We start from the raw sequence: 20,620 nt of genomic DNA, 5'->3' as shown, positions 1-20,620 counted from the left end.
TATGATGCCATATCGAGAGAGGCTGGTTTTAGGAGACCCTTTGACCTCTCCAACTGGTCTCTCGACCCATTGCCTTGCGCCGCAGTGGGAGAGATATCTATTTATATATCTTTCACTCCTGGACACACTAATTCCTAGATTCCTACCAAATGCTCATACCTTTTACCTTCCCGGAAATTTCTCTCCTTCCTTTCCTTAAAAAAGATTCCCTATTCATAGTCCACCCCCTCACCCACACCGCATAACTACCCATATTGGGAATACCATAGATTTTTTTGTTCCTTCCCTGTAAGCTCTATAAAAAAATTAAGCTGCCCCTACTAGTTTAGAGGCTGTCGACGGCGCTACCAAAAAATACAAAAAAGTGGAGACACTGTGAAGGATCTCGGCAGTAAAACCGAGGGACTGAAAATCTGAAATCTTGAGAAAACTTTGTACCTCCAAATAAGGCCATAATTTTCTAATTCAGGATGCCAAAATCCCGCTGGCCTCGGCAATTAGGACTCTAGTGACAAGTTTTAATTAGAAAAAATACACACAAAGCACATAGGTATATGTATATAATGTATTACAGTATCAAATAAAAATAATGGGGTTTACCGAATTGTTCAGATTGTCCCTTATTATTTGAATTGCATTTTCACAACCAGGGCAGGGTTCGGGATTTAGGTCTTGCCAATCTTGTCCAACACAATATGAAAGTGTGTTGCATTTAACAGCGTTACTGAAATAATGGAATAGATACCTAGATTATTATTTTCCATGGTCGTTGAAATCGCTAAATATTGCCAACGCTCATTGTATCAATTTTTTAATTTTTTTTTACTTTATTTATTTTCATTTCTTTAATATATTATACATAATAATAGACAGTAAATAATAACATAATATATATTACCAAATTGTATACACAATAAATGAAAACCCACTAAGGCACTGCCTGAGTGTGGGTAATATAAAACCATTACTATATTTCAAGTACCTAAGTATAATATATATAAGTAGAAAAAGTTTTTTTTTGTTTATAGTTATTATAAAAGTAAAGAGAAAACATTATGTACAATAGTTTATAAAGTTTCAGCAAGTGAGTTGTAGAAAGGATCAATAAATTTATATAAAAAGCGTTTCAATATCTGCGTCATTCAGCCATAATTTTACCTCCTTAACATATTCTATTGTTTTATTTATCATTTGAGTTTGTAGTGGTAGAAGGTTAAATGTACGAGGACCAATGAAACTGCTATGTGTCTGCATTAGTTTAGTATTTGTTTGGGGGGTGTAAAATATATTATTTGTTCTTTTGCTCATTCTGTTTTCATTTATTTTGATATTATTTTTGTTTTTAAATAAATATTTCATAGTTTGTAATATAAATAATTTACGAATGTTAATTAATTTAGATTCTTTGTATAATTGGTCGGTCGAGAATGTTTTATTTTTGCTATATATGACTTTAATTATGTGTTTTTGAATTATTTGTAGGGGCTTAATAAATGTATCAGGTGCACCACCCCATCCTATTATGCCATAAGTGATTGCAGATTGCACCAGGGAGAAGTAGATCATTTTCAATTTTTCAGCGTTTAAAATTTCCTTGAGTCTATAAAATATGTAGGTAAGATATCTTAGTTTAGAAGTGGTTTGATTAATATGTGATTTCCAATTAAGATTAATACCTATTGATACCTACTCCTAAATATTTTATATTTTTGACATTAGCGAGTTCGTTGCACAGTAGGGTGGTTACAAAAAATCAATGTTGGAATTTTTTTGTGCTGACTCCTCTAAAAGCTGCCAATTGGCTAAAAAATGAGATTGGTGAAGTTTCAGCTCAATTGGATAAGGTTAACTTGTGCCTCATCAAGGTTGACGTTTAACTTTCTATAATTTTTTTTTAATAAAATACCTATCAATATTGCAAGATTTAACTACATGTGCTGTCCAGATTTTGCTTTATTTATTTTCTCAATTGGTATATAAAAAAGGGTATAGTTAAAACTGTTTTCAAAGTAAATACAGCACAATCCAAATTGAAAATGATGGATTTACGAGAAAAGAAATGCAAAAAGGTATAAAAAACAAAAAGAAATAATGTTCAAAGTTTTATTATTTAAAATATACAAAAGAAAGCATTATGAAAGAAAGAAGTTATTATTATTTACATTTACAATTAATTATCAGATTAAGGTGGTAATGGCTTAGATAACGTGGCTTTTGAAGAGTCAGGAAAAATTTTTCGACATTCCGATACAACTTGTAACAGAAACTGTCTTTGTTCTTCGTCTTATGTCAAACAGGAATTTAAGTCTTGGATTAATTTCACCCCTCTTTCAGTTGTGTCATTGACAACCTTGAAACCGTTCACTAAATTTTTTTGCTTTTAAATAATGTGCATTTTCACACCATATATCAGGATACGTATTTAAAAATTCTGTATCAATTTCAAATCTTTTGATAAAATTTAGAGTTTGATGAGAAACAAAAAAATCGATATCTTTGTCCAATAAATTATCCACTTGATGGAGACTGAGTTTTGCTTTCACATCCCCATCACATGTTTGTTCTTCAATTGGAATTAATTGTAGACTTTTTACAGCCATGCTTGTTTTGACACTTTTTTCTACATTTTCATCGAAGAAAGAAAATGCGACTTGCTCAGAATTGAGGTACCACAGATGATTTATCATTTTAGACAGTGCCTTGTCTGCAAGTTTTTTTTATCGATTTCTCTATATTTTACAAGAGATTTTAAAAATTGTAGGTCTTGGTTGGGGGCCAAAGTGGGTTTGGGGATGTTAAACCACGCTTTTTCATAAATGTTTATTAAAAATAAACAAATGTCAATGATAGCTTTTTTTTCTAAATTTGTTAATGTAAATTGATCCCTGAAAAGATATATTTTGATACAATAAATGGCCTTTGCCATCCATCTAGCGTGATGAATGGCACCAGGAACTTTGAATAAGTATCTTTTGGGGGAGTACGTCCTAACACAACTGCTACTCCCCCAAACTCCCTGACGTACTCCCCCAAAAGATACTTTTTTCAAAGTTCCTGGTGCCATTCATCACGCTAGATGGATGACAAAGGCCATTTATTGTATCAAAATATATCTTTTCAGGGATCAATTTACATTAACAATATGTTTTTATTAACACTGATGAAGGTTCGGGTTGAACTGAAACCGGTTGGTTATAAATATATACAATAAAGTGGTATTCAAACAATGTTATTTTATTTTAATTATTATAATTATGTATACCCACAAAGTGTTTGCTACAAGTGAAAAATCTAATATTTTTATCTTCAATAGCAGTTTTGTCTTGTCTAGCTTCGACCACCCAGTCTGAAAGTTTGTAAAAATATTTGAGTTGGGTCCAGTAGTTGTGCCCATTTTTAAATCAAAAACTGATTTGAGAATAACTTCTAAAATATGGTGGCGACATGCTAAATAAAGAAGATTTTTTCTAATAATTGCTCCAACAAAACGCAGGTTCCGTTGAAGCGACCAGTATTTACCGCAGTGGTATCAAAACACATTGCAAGTTGAAAAAGATGTTTGTTTTATGTTTTATTTTATATTATATACTATATTATTATATTAAATTTGATGTTGTTTATTATATTTTTTAATAATGTATAATGCAAATTTTTTGCAAAAAAATCGTTTTTTCATATTTAATCTCGATGAGGCACAAGTTAACATTATCCAATTGAGCTAAAATTTTCCAAATCTTATTTTCTAGACAAATGGCAAATATTAGAGGGGTCAGACCAGCATTAGAACGAAAATATTTTTTCACCTTATATCTTGTAACCACCTTATTGCACAGGAAGCACATTTCTTGATTGCAAGTTGTATTATGGATTCTAATTTTAAGGTTGTCTTTTGGTTTGTTTTTTATGATTTTGTAAAAAGGTAAGTACAATGTTTTGCTGTAATTTAAGACAAGTTTGTTGTATTTTAACCATTTTGAAACAAGTGAAATACATGTCAATTGAAGTTGACATTCTGTTAGAATACTGCAGAAATTCTTGGACTAACTTCCAAGTACCCAGTGTCCGTCAGGTCAGGTATATCAGTCAGTCTGTATCATTGCTAAGAGCGACATTAAACGGGCTGAATCGGCCGCTTAAGCCTTGATAATGCGCCATTCAGACGAGGCGATATTAGTTGATCTCTCTGTTGAATGACACTTGTAAGCTAATCGACAAGAATGAACACCCTTTCAACAAAGTTGATCAAGTTTTTAGTTGAGCGACTAAAGTTGAAGGCCCGTCTACTTTTGCTGTTCAAGGTGAGTCATCATTCGAGTTTTAAACCGAATCGACACGTATGAACACACGTTTCAACTCGTTTGTATTTTTTAGCGAAAGAAGACGTTTCTATTAGGATCATTGAGTGGTTTATTTATGCAAGGAATCTTCGTGAAAAAATGTCTGTAGTGGTCGGATGACATAATATTCAGATTTATAGATCTCTACCAAACCGATGCCTGTCTTTTGGATCTAAAACATAAAATATTCAAATATGCGAATAGTATAATATTATTTTCGAAATTTAATATAAAAAATAAAATGAAAACAACCAGAACCATGTACAAGAACGATTTAGGATTAGTTTTAGTATTTCCAGAGTGGCTTTGGCCGTGTTTTGTGACCAGATCTGAATAGCCAGGTACTTCTTCACCATCTTCTTCCTAATCTTCTTTTTCTCCCCACTACCCTCAGCCTCACTGGGAGCAGTTGGGGCTCTTGTGTGGTTTCACATAAAAAAGTAATAAAATCAAAAAAGAAAATGAAACTTTGTCAGATATCTCAATATTATTTCTAATTTAATTTTTTGATGAGGGTAAAGTTGAAGAATTCTGCTGCACGCTAAGCATGCAAAATAAATACACACATATATATATATATCACTTAATTACTTACTAAAAGAAAAAAAAAACAATTTATTACACGAGAGGTGGTAAAGATGCATTAAGGTTCCATTTTTTTCTCAATCGAGTTCTGAGTGAATTTTGAAGGTTGGGAAACACGCTTAAACAAAAAAAATTACCTATTTTGTGTACGTATTTCCATCTCCGCCAATTTAAATTGTTGTTTCCAGAAGTAATTCAGTTGAAATCAAATAATGTTATTTATAAATAAATGCGTATAATGCATCCAGCGGAATCCAGCAACATTACCGAATTTATTAAATGATTTCGATACCCTTCAGTATCTTCTAATATAGTAATGTCATCTCTCTCTAAATAGTATAAGATGCAACTAATTTAATTCTTCTTAGAATTTATTTTCTAACCCAAATATGACGTTTTAGTGCTTTTTCAATGACATGTTCTCATATTCTTTCCGCAAAATGTCCGAAATTATAGAGGCGCACGCACGAATAATTTCAGTTGACGCAATGTGGATTATCAATATCGGTTCGAGTAAAACTGAAACGTCTGAACGAAATCTTGTTCAATTTTTGTCGTTCAATAAAAGTCGTTCAACTAAAATCGCTCCGTCTGAACCCGGCATAAGCCGTAGAATATTTCAATTTTTAGACACCGAGGCGCTAACAGTAACATATGTCAAGTATATGGAGTTACATAAGTAAATACGTATCCCAATCTCACCGAATTATACGTAAGTTACTGTTAACGTTCATCGAGCGATAGGGATGTTGATGATATTAATTGATAATCAATATAAAACAGACAAATAGTCTGGTAAGTTTGGATAAACATGTTTCTGTTTTAAAAATAGCGCAATCTGTTAACGCAGACAGACTGAGCCAAAGCAAGGCGTGGTGGGGTAAATTAGGTGAGTCAACTCATTTGAATTGTGTATGACAAAACCCAACATCTTGGTGGCTGATTTACAGATTTTTTCAATATGAACGTGAAATGTTAATTTAAAGTCATCAATTCCTAGGTCCCGAGAAGTCGCTATGTGCTTCAGAGACGTATCTTTCATTTTGTAAATAAAATATATGGTTAATAACTGGACACTTCTGGAAGTTATAGCCGAGTTTATTATTAGTACTCCAGTCAATAATTGCATTTTTATCTTCCTGGAGCTTTCTGCAGTTTTCTAATGACATTATTCCCAAGAAGCGTTTAACGGCATCAGCGGAAAGTAAAAAACGGTCGATTTTTTTGCCGAATGTTGGTTATAAAAATTAAAAAAATAAAAACAATAAGGATACCAAATAGGAGCCCTGTGACACACCAGAGTAGCATTCTACTGCAACTACCCGAGATGATGAATTCGCAAAACTTAGCTTCAGCTTAGAAAAATACTGTTTGTGGGCTGAAACCGGAATTTACCTCAAAAAACTGCAATTAACAATTTAGTGATCATTTCACAGAAACAACAAGAACTTACGCTATACTATCACACCAGAATGCGGGGCCCCATGTACAAGAATTGCTCCCTGGTAAACTGGTCTCTTGAGCGGCTAGAATAATTCAAAATAATTATTTTAAATAAACTTCATTTTGAAACTGTTTTCTTTAAATTCAACAATCTCACAACGAAACAGGAAAAAACCCCAACGGTAAACCGTTTGGAAAAGATCTTGGGTTGAAATATTATATTTAACAGAACAAAAAGTTGAATTTGAAACTCAGGTGATTAAAGATTCTGATTAAGGATACTAAAGCTAGTAATGACATTATAATAAATAAATCAATATACGTTTTGGTGTTCTGTATCAAATATTACGAGCAAAAATAATTACCAGAAAAATGCAGCGCCAGTAGAACACAACCGAAAATAGCTAAATTATTTGCCATTTTGTTGGTGGAATGATTCTGGTTTATTTTCCTAGACTTCTTGGGTAAGGAAATAAAAAAAACCCATATATAACATATTATCATCAAGCGGGTGTTCATAAAAACGTACGAAAACTAAAAAATGAAGAGTACTACTTACACAATACATATTATTTAATATTGGCTTAGGGAGAAGTCAGCAAGTAGTCCAGAGGTATACACTAACTTATTCAATTTTTTTATAATAAAAAGAAGAAGAACTATTGGCCGGTGACGACTTTTTTCAACCAACCCTGATTTATGCTGGAAATGCAATTATGTAAGTATCTTTTTTCGGCGTAGTTGTAAATGATTTGTGAAAAAAATAGCAATGTATAGCAATATACATGAAGATGTGAGCGAACTTAAGATCAATAAATAAAAATGGTTTTTTGTTGTCTTTCATAGTTCTGAAACACATTGTATTGTTATTTGCTGTCGTGACCAATTTTTGTTTTATTAATATTATGTTAGCATGTACTAATTTAAGTGTTAATTTTAAATTTTACTGTTTTATTTTCAGATAACACTAATAGAAAAAAGGTTACAATTATAAAAGCATTGTCAGTGGTAGAACAATGAAAATAAACGTAAATATTATTTTTTTCATATTCACCATAAAACAGTTATGCACTAATATATTACGGAGAAGATTACAATTTACAGGTACATGTAAATAATATAAAAGGTCATGCAGAAACATTAAGTAGTCGAGTCGTTATGTTGATTGGCGCTCTGATAGGTAGAAGTCCTTGCTTTCGGACTATAAAAAGTGCATCGGATCTCCCAAGAGTATGCTTGTTAGGCACATATATGTTGACCTTTTGCAATATAAGTGGATTGAGTACAAATCCTGAGATTAGTTTAAAATATATGTTTGACTGAACATATTTTTGCGTGCTTTTGTTGTTGAAATCTGAAATGAAATATATCGTACATTTTTATTTTTTTACCGTAACTTTAGCAATTTGGAAAATCGTCATCATAACTGAAATGAAACAGCGAGCAATACGCAACGTGGCAGGAGGTAAATCTGCAGGTCACGATGGACTTGTCATAGTTCTTGTCGTGTTCACGTAAGGCATGCGGAGGGGGTACATAACAACACTGCTCGCCTCTCTCTTCACTGCCATGATTGGGCTCGGACACATTCAGAAAGAACTGTTCAAAACCATAATAATATCGATTCTAAAAAGCCGCTAACTGAACCTGACCTCATCCATTGATCACAGGCCATATCTCTTTCCACAATTATTGCAAGAATCTTCGAAAAGGTGATCTTAAATTTAACGGAAGGCAAACTCAGTATAGATGACTCACAAATGGGCTGCAAAGCTGGATTGCCTACTGCTAAAGCCATATACAGCACAAAACAGACAATCGAAAGTTTTTGACAGGGTTAATTATAATAAGTTTTCAAAAAAATTGACCAAACGATAAGTACCACCGCAAATTGCCAATATATTGAGTACATGGTACAACCGGCAGGGAATTTTTTTCAGATGGAATGATTTCAGAAGCAGCTAAACTAAAGTGCGGCGTTAGGCAAAAGGCTCAATGTCCCCAGTACTGTTAAGCGTGTATATGGATGAGCTCAGTAAATCATTGAATAAAACAAGAATCGTATGCCATATTGCTGGGGTATGTATGAATAATATTAGTTTTGCAGACGACATGGTCATGCCCCGTCAGTAAGAGTAATGAAGAAACTTCTGGTCATATATGTGAAGTATACGTTCATAGACACGGGCTAATAATAATAAAGCAAATACTGGTCCGGCTATCATTCCGTCCATATGTCTCGGGGGAGCAAACCTCAAAATCTGCAGCGAAATAAAATATTTGGGGCATGTCGTCACTGATGATCTAAATGTCAAAAATGAAATAGAACGTCAAAAAAAGGTATTGCCAGGAGATTCAACAGGTGCAGTCCTCGGATGAAGAAGCAACTATTCCAGACACACTGCACGAGCTTTTATACTAGGAAACTATGGACAAGGTACACACAAGGCGTCATGAACACACTCCGAGTACAGTATAACCATGCATAAAGGTTGCTATTCGGCCTTTCTTAGCCATGCAGCGCCTCACAGATGTTCGCAGGGGGAAGGGTGCATTGGTTCGCTGCCTTGATGCGCCACAGAGTAGCCGGGCGGGTCAGCACTACCGGAGATCGGAAAACACTCTTGTCCAGGCCGTCTCCCAGTGGCAGGCCGCGCCCCTACGCAACAGATGGAGAATTTCCCCCAAGCCTCATACCGTTTACCATTTTATTTTATTTTCATTTCATTATCATGTAATTTATTTAGATCAGAGGTTCCCAAACTTTTTTGCCCCGTAGACCACTTGCCAAATATTTTTTTTCCGTAGACCCCCTGCCTGCCAAATATTGAATTTTACTAAAACTATTAACGTACCATGTGATAATCATTTATTTTTTTAGCAAGAATATTCCCTTCCCTTGCCTGCCCAACAACCGGGTGGCGGTTTAGTTGCACTGTCTTTACATTGTGCAGACAGGGGCACCCTTGTGAGGTATTACACCAAATGAAAATGAAGCAGGATAAGCAACAGGAATTTATTTCTGTAGCTAGCCCTACAGAACTGCCCCTTAAGTTCTTTTTTAGTGCTTATTCCGGTCAGTTCTTCTTGTCACATGCATATTTCCATAGTCAAAATGTCCTCAAACTTAGTTTTTAAGTCTGTGTGAAGTGCATTTAAATGTTGAACGTCATTATTACCCTGGACGTTTCTCAAAAACAAGTTGGGAAACTAGGAAAATTCGCGGCTTCCAATATGCAATATTTTGCTTGAATATATTAATTCTGACGAGAAAACGAACGTAGACTCTATTTATATACCTCAATTAACAACTTTACGAAATATAAAAATATCAAATAAGTAATTTCGCAGTCTATTATACAGGATTCGGCAGAGAGGACGGACGGTTTTAAAAAAATCATAAAATAGTTAATTTTTACTCAAAAACAAATTTATTGATGGAATCAGGTTCGCGAGGAAATAGCATTTGAGACAGTCAAGTGTAGAAAATCACATCATGCATGTGGTGGCCGAAATCGTTGATGCAGTGCTGGAGGCATTCTTGGAAGTTCGGGTAGACTCTCTCCAACATTGCTCTCTAAACTTGGGCGACTTCCACGCAAATTGTGTCCTAGCGGTCGTCTGTTGATCAGTTCACCACGCCTGCGTAGTGATTCAACCCAACGAAGGATGGTGTTTCGAGAGGGAACAGCTCTATTCCGATGAATGTTGAAGTTGCGACGAAACTCACGCTGTACGATGGTGACTGACTCATTATTTCGGACGAAACAATCATAGGCGAAAACGTAGTGCTCCACCGTCCACGGCTCGATGACGACAACTGGTAGAACAATGCTAGGAACTAACGAGTCAAGCGGAACCCCCCCCCCACCTCTCTCGTAGACGGAGGGGGAGAGTACTACCCATCTCAAAAACGTCCATCCTCTGCCGCACCCTGTATTTGTGTTAGGTCTATTGTGTCATTTACGGAACTCTTAAATGTTGACTTGAGGTAAATGGGGGTCCGGTCGTATGAACCCCCATTTGAATCTCGTGGACCCCCAAATTTTTTTCTCGCCAGCCTCGCTCACCCCCAGCAAGCCGATATCGACCCCTGGGGGTCGATATAGACCACTTTGGGAACCTCTGATTTAGATGTATGATTTTATATGGCAGACAGAGTGTTGCACTCACCGCTCTATTCAGCTGAAATAAACAAACATTATTATTATTATCCTCGAATATTTCTTAATTTCTGAATGAATTTTATTTAAAATGTTATTTGTTTCAAACTTTTGCGATTAGTTCAATATTTTTTGGTACATTTTTACCAGTTATTTGAATTATTTGTGTGTTATGTTTATTTTACCTTACTATTTTAAAAATAACTTCTGACGTCTAATAATTTACGCCAAAAAACGTATAATAATTTATTTACAAAAAATGCGTTAGAGATACATTATCAAGCATTACATATTTTCTATATTTATTTATTTATTTATTTCATTTAAACGCACATAGGGCTTTTACATACAATGCAATTATGTTTTTTAAATACAATAACAGTAAAGAGTTTACATAATATATAAGAATATACAGATTACATAAAATATAAGATTAAACAATGCATAGGTTAACAAAATATAGGTAACATGAAACAAGAGTTTACAAAACTTAGGTAACATGAAATTTAAGTAAATGAAATAAAAATATATGATCTGCCAATATCCTCCAAATCAATTGAATAAAAAAGGATGAAATTGTTGTTCACATTAGCCTATAAACAATGTAACTCTAATTAACAATCTCTTATGTAGAATCTATATGTAGAAACAATAATGCGTGTGTGAAAGGGTTAAGAACAAGGATGGATACAGGATACCTTTGGATGTATGCCGACGTCTGACGTATCTGACGTCTTCAATTTTGCTTTTCCTTGATCTTGATATTTACCTCCAATACCGGCTGCGCCAATGTGATACCTTTGGATGTATGCCGATGAGGGTATGAAGGGAGAACACTTTGGTTGGTATCTTGTGGTATTTAATCGGGGAATTGTCACAGGCAAAAGAGGCCGAGAACTACCTTTCATACGTATTTATTAACTATGCAAGCATTCCATCTCGCTTGCACACATACTCTTTCATTCACACATTACACCCCCACACTTAAACAACAATTACATATATATATATATTTAATCACCTATTTTATACAATTCAAAAAACTATATATTTATATATATGTAATTCATTTTCTTCACTTCGGGTAGCGTGGGCGTGGTCCCCTGGGTCGCAGCCTCTCCTCCCATGGAGAGCGAGATCTGGAAAAAACATGGGAATTAAAATCGGCTATGTTCACATCTGAGAGTGGACCAAAGTCCAACACATTATCAGAATCACTCTCCCCCCAGTTAACTTTCCTTTCAGTTAATTGATCATAATGTCTTTTCCAAATTTGACCCGTTGATTTTATCTTTATCATGTAGATTCTACTCCCCATTCTTTTACTCACTGTTCGAAGAATCCATTTATTATTATTATTTCTAAAATCTTTAGTCAAAACTTTAGACCCTATTTCAAAGAATTTTTTAAACTTTTTACCTGGGTAATATTTTTTTTGATTCTTTTGACTTATTAGCATTTTATTTTTAACCTTGTCATCTATCTTTTTTAAAATCAATACGCTTGTCATTATCCATTATTGGAACAATTGTATTATAAACTGATCTGATTTTTCTACCTAACATTAATATACTTGGTTCAATGCCAGTACATGTCGAAGGCGTGTTCCTAATATCCACTAAAAATGTAAGTAATCTATCTTCCAAATCATTAGGAGATTTATTATTTACTAATATCTTTTTCAAAATTTTTTAAACTGTTTTAGCGGCATTTTCCGCTAAACCGTTCGATGCCGGATGCTGGACTGCTGACCTGAAGTCACGGACTCGATATTCAAATCACGGCAAAATTTTTGAAACGTAGCTGACGTAAAAGCTGTTCCATTATCACTTACAATCTTCTCTGGAATACCAAAAATAGAGAACATTTTTTTCAGCGCCTTAATTGTACAATCTGAATCAAATTTTGGTACAATTACACAATCAATCCATTTTGTAGTAGCATCGACCACTATTAAAAAATTTAGATTTCCAAAAGGACCTAGAAAATCTATATGTACGCGGTTAAATATTAAATTATTTACCGGCCAATTTGCTAACTGTACTTTAGTAGGTGTAGGTAAACATTCCGCACAGCGCATACATTGCCTGACTACTACCTCTATATCCGCATTCATACCTAACCAGAAAAAATAATTTCTCGCTGACTGATGAATAAATTTCAAAACTGATTCCTTCAATTCCACTGGAATCACTTATAAAACAAACACGCATTATGAACCGACAATTTAATTCGACTACCATAATACGGGCGTGTGTCTAGTGTGGTAGTCGAAAAGCATGTAAAAACTGTACACATTAATATTTCATGAATAAAGAAAAAAAAAAAAAAAAAAAAAAAAAAATCTCTCATATACCAAAATTTTAATAAATTAGCATTTAAATTTTTTTTTTCTGGCCATCCTGTATTTAAATAATTTATAATACTTGAAATAATTATATTCTTTTTCGAACTAATCTTAATGGCTTGCGCATTTATTTCCATTTCTGTAGATATAATATTTAAATGATCAGATTCTATACATTCAATATTTAAATCACTAATTAAATCTAAAAAATAATTGCTACAATCTTCCCCCACCGTGGGGTCACTACCCTGCATTGGCAATCTTGATAGAAAATCGGCTTTGTTATCGCCCGAACTAATGTAATCAATAGTATAATCAAATATCTATAAAATCAACGCATAACGTTGCAAACGGTTAGCCGCCAAAACAGGTACTTGCTTGTTAGTATCTAAAATATGTACCAACGATTTATTGTCGCATGACAAAATAAATTTCTTTCCATATAGGAATTGGAAAAATCGCTTTAAACCAAATATGATGGCACACGCTTCTTTGTCTAATATCGAATACTTTCACTCCGTATCCGATAGTGTCCTACTAGCAAAAGCAATAGGGCGTTCTATCCCGTTCTCGTATACATGACACAGCATAGCTGAAATACCTATATTGCTGGCGTCCGTAATAAGTTTGATAGGTAAATTAGGATTGAAATGTACTAAAATGTTATGTGACATTAAATGTTCTTTCACTAAATTAAAAGCAATATTACATTCCTCCGACCATATGAATTCGGTTCCTTTCTTTAACAAACTGTAGAGAGGTGACAAAATATCTGAGATATTCCGTATGAACATTCTATAGTATGATATTGCCCCTTATAGACTTCGTAGTTCCGAGACATTTCTCGGCACGGCTATTATTATTTATTATTATTTATTGGATAATTTGTATAGCGCCGCTTTTGTGAGATATCACCTCAGGGGCGCTTTACAGTTGATGCAGGTATTATAAATATTACAAAAATAGAGTGAAGTTAAGCTAAGTAAAATGAAGTATAGGAACAGGTGACACGAAGATAGAAGATGAAGACTCTGCAGCAAGAATCCTAGGTGGTGAAGAAACTGGGCCAGCTGCTGCACCAAAAGAGTCCACCGCGTCCACCAACAGTGCCAGCACGAGGTTCGTCATCCGTCCAAGTATGCGTCTGCTGCTAATAAAACGCTGAAACACTATCCTCTTACAGATACCAGACCTTGGCAGCACCACTGTGACGTTATACGAAGATAGAAGATGGAGATTCTGCAGCAAGAATCCTAGGTGGTGAAGGAACTGGACCAGCTGCTGCAGCAAGAGAGTCCACCGCGTCCCACAACAGCGTCCAGGTATGTATCTGCTGCTAATAAAGCGCTGACACCTCACATAGATAAGAGACCCTGTTAGCACCGCTGTGACGTTCGGAAAGTCCATCATTTATCTCAATGTAATCCTGTTCCTGGTAATTGTTGAAGTGGTGCATTCTGCCCGCAATAAAAAGCGAAGGTCGGGATATTAAATTACCCTGGGCTTAGTAAAAAACTTGCCAGGGTCAAAACTTGCCCAGTTTCCGAGAATTTCGTTGAAAACATCTGTGGTGCATTTACAGATCTCCGTTCGTTTCGAATGTCCAATATTTTTGAGCATATTTCAGAATATTCACTTTTAAAACACTGCACTCAAATCACATATTATGAAGTTCTAATAATTATTAAGTTTATTTTTATTTAAGTTCAATTGTTGATTGATTGATTTTAAAAATAATTTCAAAGGGATGTTGCCTCATTTCCCTTGAAAATAGTAAAAAAAACACAAAGCGGTTGGAGGAAGCGTTAGGACGCGTCCTGCTGCCACGAAGGGCGCTCTACGAAGGGCTAAATGGTTAATCGCCTTGATTTTGTCATCCAACGGCATAATTCCTACCTGAGAAATTCTAAAGCCTAAATATTCAATTTCCGTTTCATAAAAATAACATTTACGTTCATTAACGGTCAAACCACCATCATTTAATTTTTTTAGTACCGTTTCGCAAACAGAATTCAATTCCTCTTTCGAGTTACCGAATAACAATATATCGTCTAGAAATACACGAACATTTTTAAAACCACCCATAATAGATGCTATTATCTGCATAAAAATAGCCGGACTTGTTGTTAGTCCGAAAGGTAATACCTTATATGCAAAAAAAACAATATGAGTTGAAATTACACACAGTTTTCTCGACTTCTCGTTCAACGAAATCTGTGTAAAAGCATTACGCAAATCAATCTTTGCAAAATATTTCGCCCCATTTAACGATGAGATTAAATCTTCAATTCTGGGTAAAGGATATTTCAAAGGTGCTAACATTGGATTTAACGTATTTTTAAAATCTGTAAATATTCTTATTGAACCGTCCTTTTTCTTAACAATAACAATCGGACTAGCTATATCACTAATTTCCACTTTTTCAATAATACCCTCCTTTAACATTTTTAATAATTCACATTCGACTTTATCACGTAAACTATATGGAATCGGTCTGGGGTTAGTAAACTTTGGCCTGAAGTCTGACCTAACCTCAATATTTGCCTCGTAGTTTTTGAAACGTCCCGGCTTATCAGAAAAAACTTTAGGAAATTTTAACTTTAAAACACTTGGAATATTATGATCAACTTCCTCATTATTCACTAGATTTATTCCACTTAATTTAACACCAAAACATTTCAAAAAATTTCTACCTACGATGCTTGTACTACCGTTTTTAATTACGATGAATTCCGTGTCAACACATTTATAATTAAACGCGACCTTAACCGACATTTTACCTACTACATTTAAAATATTATTATCATAGCTTAATAAATTTTTTTCGTAATTCACTAATACCTTATGAGCAAAGTTTTCCATATAAGTTTCGTAAGAAATTGCATTTACACTAGCACCTGTGTCGACCACAAAACGTAGCGTAATTTTGTCTATAAATAAATTCACGTATATAGGCTCGCTATCAGAGAATTCATTTACCGCGTATATTATGATTCGTCATGCCTAGCATATTTTTATTTTTACAATTTTTACTGAAGTGACCCAACTTTTTACATAAGTTACATTGTAACTTTTTATACCAACAATCTTTCTGAAAATGGTTTGTTTTATTACAAATAAAACATGCTTTATTACTGTTATTTTTAAAAGGAGATTTAGTACGCGAGTTTCTATCACTTGATCGATTTTCACATCTATTTTTACGCGTATTAAATTTTTGCACAATGTTTAAATTAGAATTTGAATTATCTATCGCTAATACGTACTCCCAAGTAGATGCCAAATTTACACACTCTGAAAAAGGTTTATTTAAAGCCTCCATAAATAATTTATGTTTCATTTTCTCGTTAAATAATCCAATAACAAAAATATCTTTCAGACAAGATTCTAATAGTTGTTCAAAATTACATAGTAAACTATTTTTTTTAACTATGCGGCGAATTCTTTAACTGTTTCGCAAGCAGACTGCTTGCATCTATAAAATATCTCACGAGATTCGTACACATTATGAATAGGTTTGCAATGTGAGGTTAAGCATTTACATAGCTCCTCGAAAGTAGTTTCGGAAACTTTCTTAGGAAAACATAGATCAGTTAACAAAGAAAAAGTTTCTTCTGTTAGGTTATTTAACAAAAACGCTCTTTTGCGTTCCGGTGACAATATTTTCTCATCATATAAAATTAGTGCCTGGTCCAATCTCTCTCTGAACAGAGACCAATCTCCCGTCCTATGGCAGAACGTCCCCAGGTTTTTACACAAACCCTCCATGGGAGAAAAGCTGAAACATATTTTATTAATGAACTTATCTCAGGATACGCCCGACGACCACGCCACACCGAAGCCTCACAGCGACAGTACAGCGACAGCAACAGATTTCGCGCGTCCAGCTAGCCCCGTCCGACCGCTGATCTCACGCGTCCGTCTCCCTGCAGCTTGCGGATCCTTAGCCCTTTTGTCCAAGCTCCACTGGCTGCAGCGACAAAAACCAAGCCCTTGCCTTGATTTCCGGCTTTCTCGAACTGGCAGAAACCAAGCCCTTGCCTTGATTCCCGCTTTCTTGAACTGGTTGCGGCGTCAGAAATCAAACCCTTGCCTTGATTTCTCTTTTCTTCTTGAACTCCTCCACGGATTGTACGTTTGTGATTATTGCGTATTTCTGCAACAATATTCTCCAGAATGTACGATATGTTGTATGTTGTACTTTCTTCCGATTTTTTTTCTCTCCCGATTTCTGCGTCTTGGATCTTACAATCTGACGTCTTCAATTTTGCTTCTCCTTGATCTTGATATTTACTTCCAATACCGGCTGCGCCAATGTGATACCTTTGGATGTATGCCGATGTGGGTATGAAAGGAGAACACTTTGGTTGGTATCTTGTGGTATTTAATCGGGGAATTATCACAGGCAAAAGAGGCCGAGAACTACCGGACCTTTTCAACCGAGTATGTCTGCCTGGAGGACAGATAAGCCATATTTTGTTTAATGTTTTTGTTTTTGTTTTTATTTTCTGGTTTTGTTTATGTATTTTGTTACAGATGACACACATAAACTTCACTTTGACTTTGGTTCAAGATTTTGCTTATGATAGCCTGCGATAAGCGAGCCCTAAGGGTCTGAGACAGAGGTGTGAAATCGTCGGATCACGACAATAGAAAGATTTTTTTTTTTTTTTTGCTGGATTTTATTTAGGTATTGGAGCCAGGAAGGAGTCTGAAAGGGTCGAGAGGATGCACTAGGTGGCATGAAAGGCTGGGAGGTGACTGGAGAGACTAAGGTAGACTAGGATGAGGTGATTTTGCACAGCGGTGCTGCCAAGGTCTGTTATCTATGAGAGGATGTTGTGTCGGTGCTCTTTATTGGCAGCAGACACATGTCAGCGCTATATTAGCGGCGGACACATGCCTGAACGGATGACGAGCCTCGTGCTGGCACAGTTGGTGGACGGGGTAGTCTCTCTCCCTGCAGCAGCTGGTTCAACAGTTCCTTCGCTACCTAGGACTCTTGCAGCAGAGTCTCCATCTTCTGTCTTCGTCGAGCGTCACAGCGGTGCTGCCAAGGTTTGTTGTCTATGTGAGGATGTTGTGTCGGCGCTCTTTATTGGCAGCAGACACATGTCAGCGCTATATTAGCGGCGGACACATGCCTGAACGGATGACGAGCCTCGTGCTGGCACAGTTGGTGGACGGGGTAGTCTCTCTCCCTGCAGCAGCTGGTACAGTTCCTTCGCTACCTAGGACTCTTGCAGCAGAGTCTCCATCTTCTGTCTTCGTCGAGCGTCACAGCGGTGCTGCCAAGGTTTGTTGTCTATGTGAGGATGTTGTGTCGGCGCTCTTTATTGGCAGCAGACACATGTCAGCGCTATATTGGCGGCAGACACATGCCTGAACGGATGACGAACCTCGTGCTGGCACAGTTGGTCTAAATAACAAATGTAGATCCTAGGAAATAAATTGTACAGCGCCCTTGAGGTGATTTTTCACAAAAACGGCGCTCTACAAATTATCCAATTATTATTATTATTATTATTAGTATTTATTAACTATGCAAGCATTCCATCTCGCTTGCACACATACTCTTTCATTCACACATTACGAATGGATAGTACGAATACACTCTCATATGAGTTGTTTGGTATCAAAACTGGTCAGATCTAAAATTTAAAAAAAATAAACTAAGTATTGAACTGTGTTCATTATTAACAAAAGAACAGTTCTTATTTTTCAAAAGCAGTCATATCCGCATATTTTGTAAGAGAAACCGGTTTAAAAAGCGGCTGTGGTATGAAAAATAGTCAAATCCAGCACTTGTTTTGGTGTTTCCTGAAAATTCACCTAAAGTGGAGTTGACCAGTTTTGATACCAATTGACTCATATATAGGTAACGCATTTTGTACTTTTTCTGTTTCTAGGATATGGTTTTGTTCAGAATCTGAGGGTAAATTTTAAGAGAAACTTTATTTCCTAGCATGGTGCTTTCGTATACCTATAATATAATATTCAGCCACTGCACCATTTCAGAACAACTAGAAATTTACGTAAAAACTCACGCCAGGCAAAAATAATATAGATAAAAGCCCTAAGCTGTAGTTCTCGCTTTTCAGCCTCGGTTAGGTAGATATTTGGGGATCTGGTGAGAAAGCACGAAATGAAAGATGTTGAGAAGGTCACAGCGGGTTAGTGAGTCGACGCCGCTGCTGGTGACCGGACTCGTTGACTGTCAGGAACTGGTGAAGAGCGCGGGTCTTCTGGGTGCTCCAGTGCTGAACAGGGTAGCCAAAAGGTGCGGTGGAACTGGTCGGTGGTTGTGCGGGAGATGGCATAGACCGGCGAGGATGCCGCGTGGTCTAGATGCGTGGATGTAGCGCTGGTCAGATGTGCTGGCCAGAGATGATGGCCGGGGCCAGGGCGCTGTGTTGATCCCGATAGAGTCCATGATCGAACCATGCAAAGCCGGGTTTTATCGCCCCGCGCGCAGCGGAGGGGCGAGGGTTGTCACTCGTGAAGTATTGCTAATTGTTGAACGACTGATGGCTGACTGACTGTCGAGTTCCTTCATGCCGTCGCTTTTATAAGATGAAGAAGCTTCTCGAACATTTTGGTTGGTATGTAGATATTGCCAAACTAAAAATAAAAAAATAAAAGAACATCCAAGAAGCTTGTTTGGAAAAAACCTAAACTTCTAGAATGCCGTTCGTAGTAGTGGCGTACCACTACAGATATAATGAATTTTTTGTCAAAGAGAAACAAAGAGGAAAATTATTTAGCATTTCCGGAAAATCAAAGTAAATATTCTCAAGATTTAGTACCTGACCTATTTTCTTAAACTACACAATTCTTAATATATTCTAAAATCTATCCGCTAATTTAGCTATTTTCAAAAGGACGAAGTTCTTTCAATGTTTTCTGTTTCATTTATTTCCACACCCCAAAAAATATGTGCTCGTTTAATAACCTAATAAAAAATATATTACAATGTTTTTATTTTATTTTATGGCAGGCGTGCAATTAGAATCGTGTTTGATAATAGGTTAACATTGGCTCGCTCGTCCTGATACATAATTTAATAACCCCGGCCTGTTTAATTGTTTATTATATTTAAATAGAAAACAGTAAAAATAAAATGACTAACTTATTAGAGACAAGCGAAAGGGGAAAAGTTTCAGCGGGCGGATATGTAGGACTATCGGTTACGTTTTTATGGTTAGTGTGATTCGTTTCTGCTAGGTGGTTTGCAAATTCTGAAAATTTTCTTTTTTATTTTAGGTTTTCTTTTACTGTAATGATTATGTTCCGAATTTTTTCGATGTAAACAGCGAAATAATCACTGCAATTAATCTTTTCACTGCGTTTCTGATGTTTATACGATAACGGTTATACGCGCACTTATAAAATTCATACATTTCATATGAAAAAGAAGGCGCATAATATGTGTGCGGGTTGCGCAGAAGGCACGGTCTATTCGCGTAAATAATTTATTTTAAACATATATTTTTTGCACAGATTACAGATTTAGCGACCTTATTAGATTAAATTAGCTGTAAATATTATAGTTTTATCTTGAATCAAACTATACAGCCAGTAACTACAGAATGTCTTTATATATGTTTACATCTGTTTTTTCATAAGACAGGACAACCAGACGTTGATTAGAAGTTATACGCAAAAGGGCTACATATAGTTGTTTATGTGAAAAACACTCAAAGCTCAAATCTAAACCGGCAACATTGAATGTTTGCCCCTGTGAC

Source organism: Hesperophylax consimilis, chromosome 9, assembly GCF_061612785.1.
Source record: "Hesperophylax consimilis isolate HC1 chromosome 9, BYU_Hcon_1.0, whole genome shotgun sequence".
NCBI classification, from domain to species: domain Eukaryota; kingdom Metazoa; phylum Arthropoda; class Insecta; order Trichoptera; family Limnephilidae; genus Hesperophylax; species Hesperophylax consimilis.
This window is presented reverse-complemented; position numbering follows the sequence as displayed.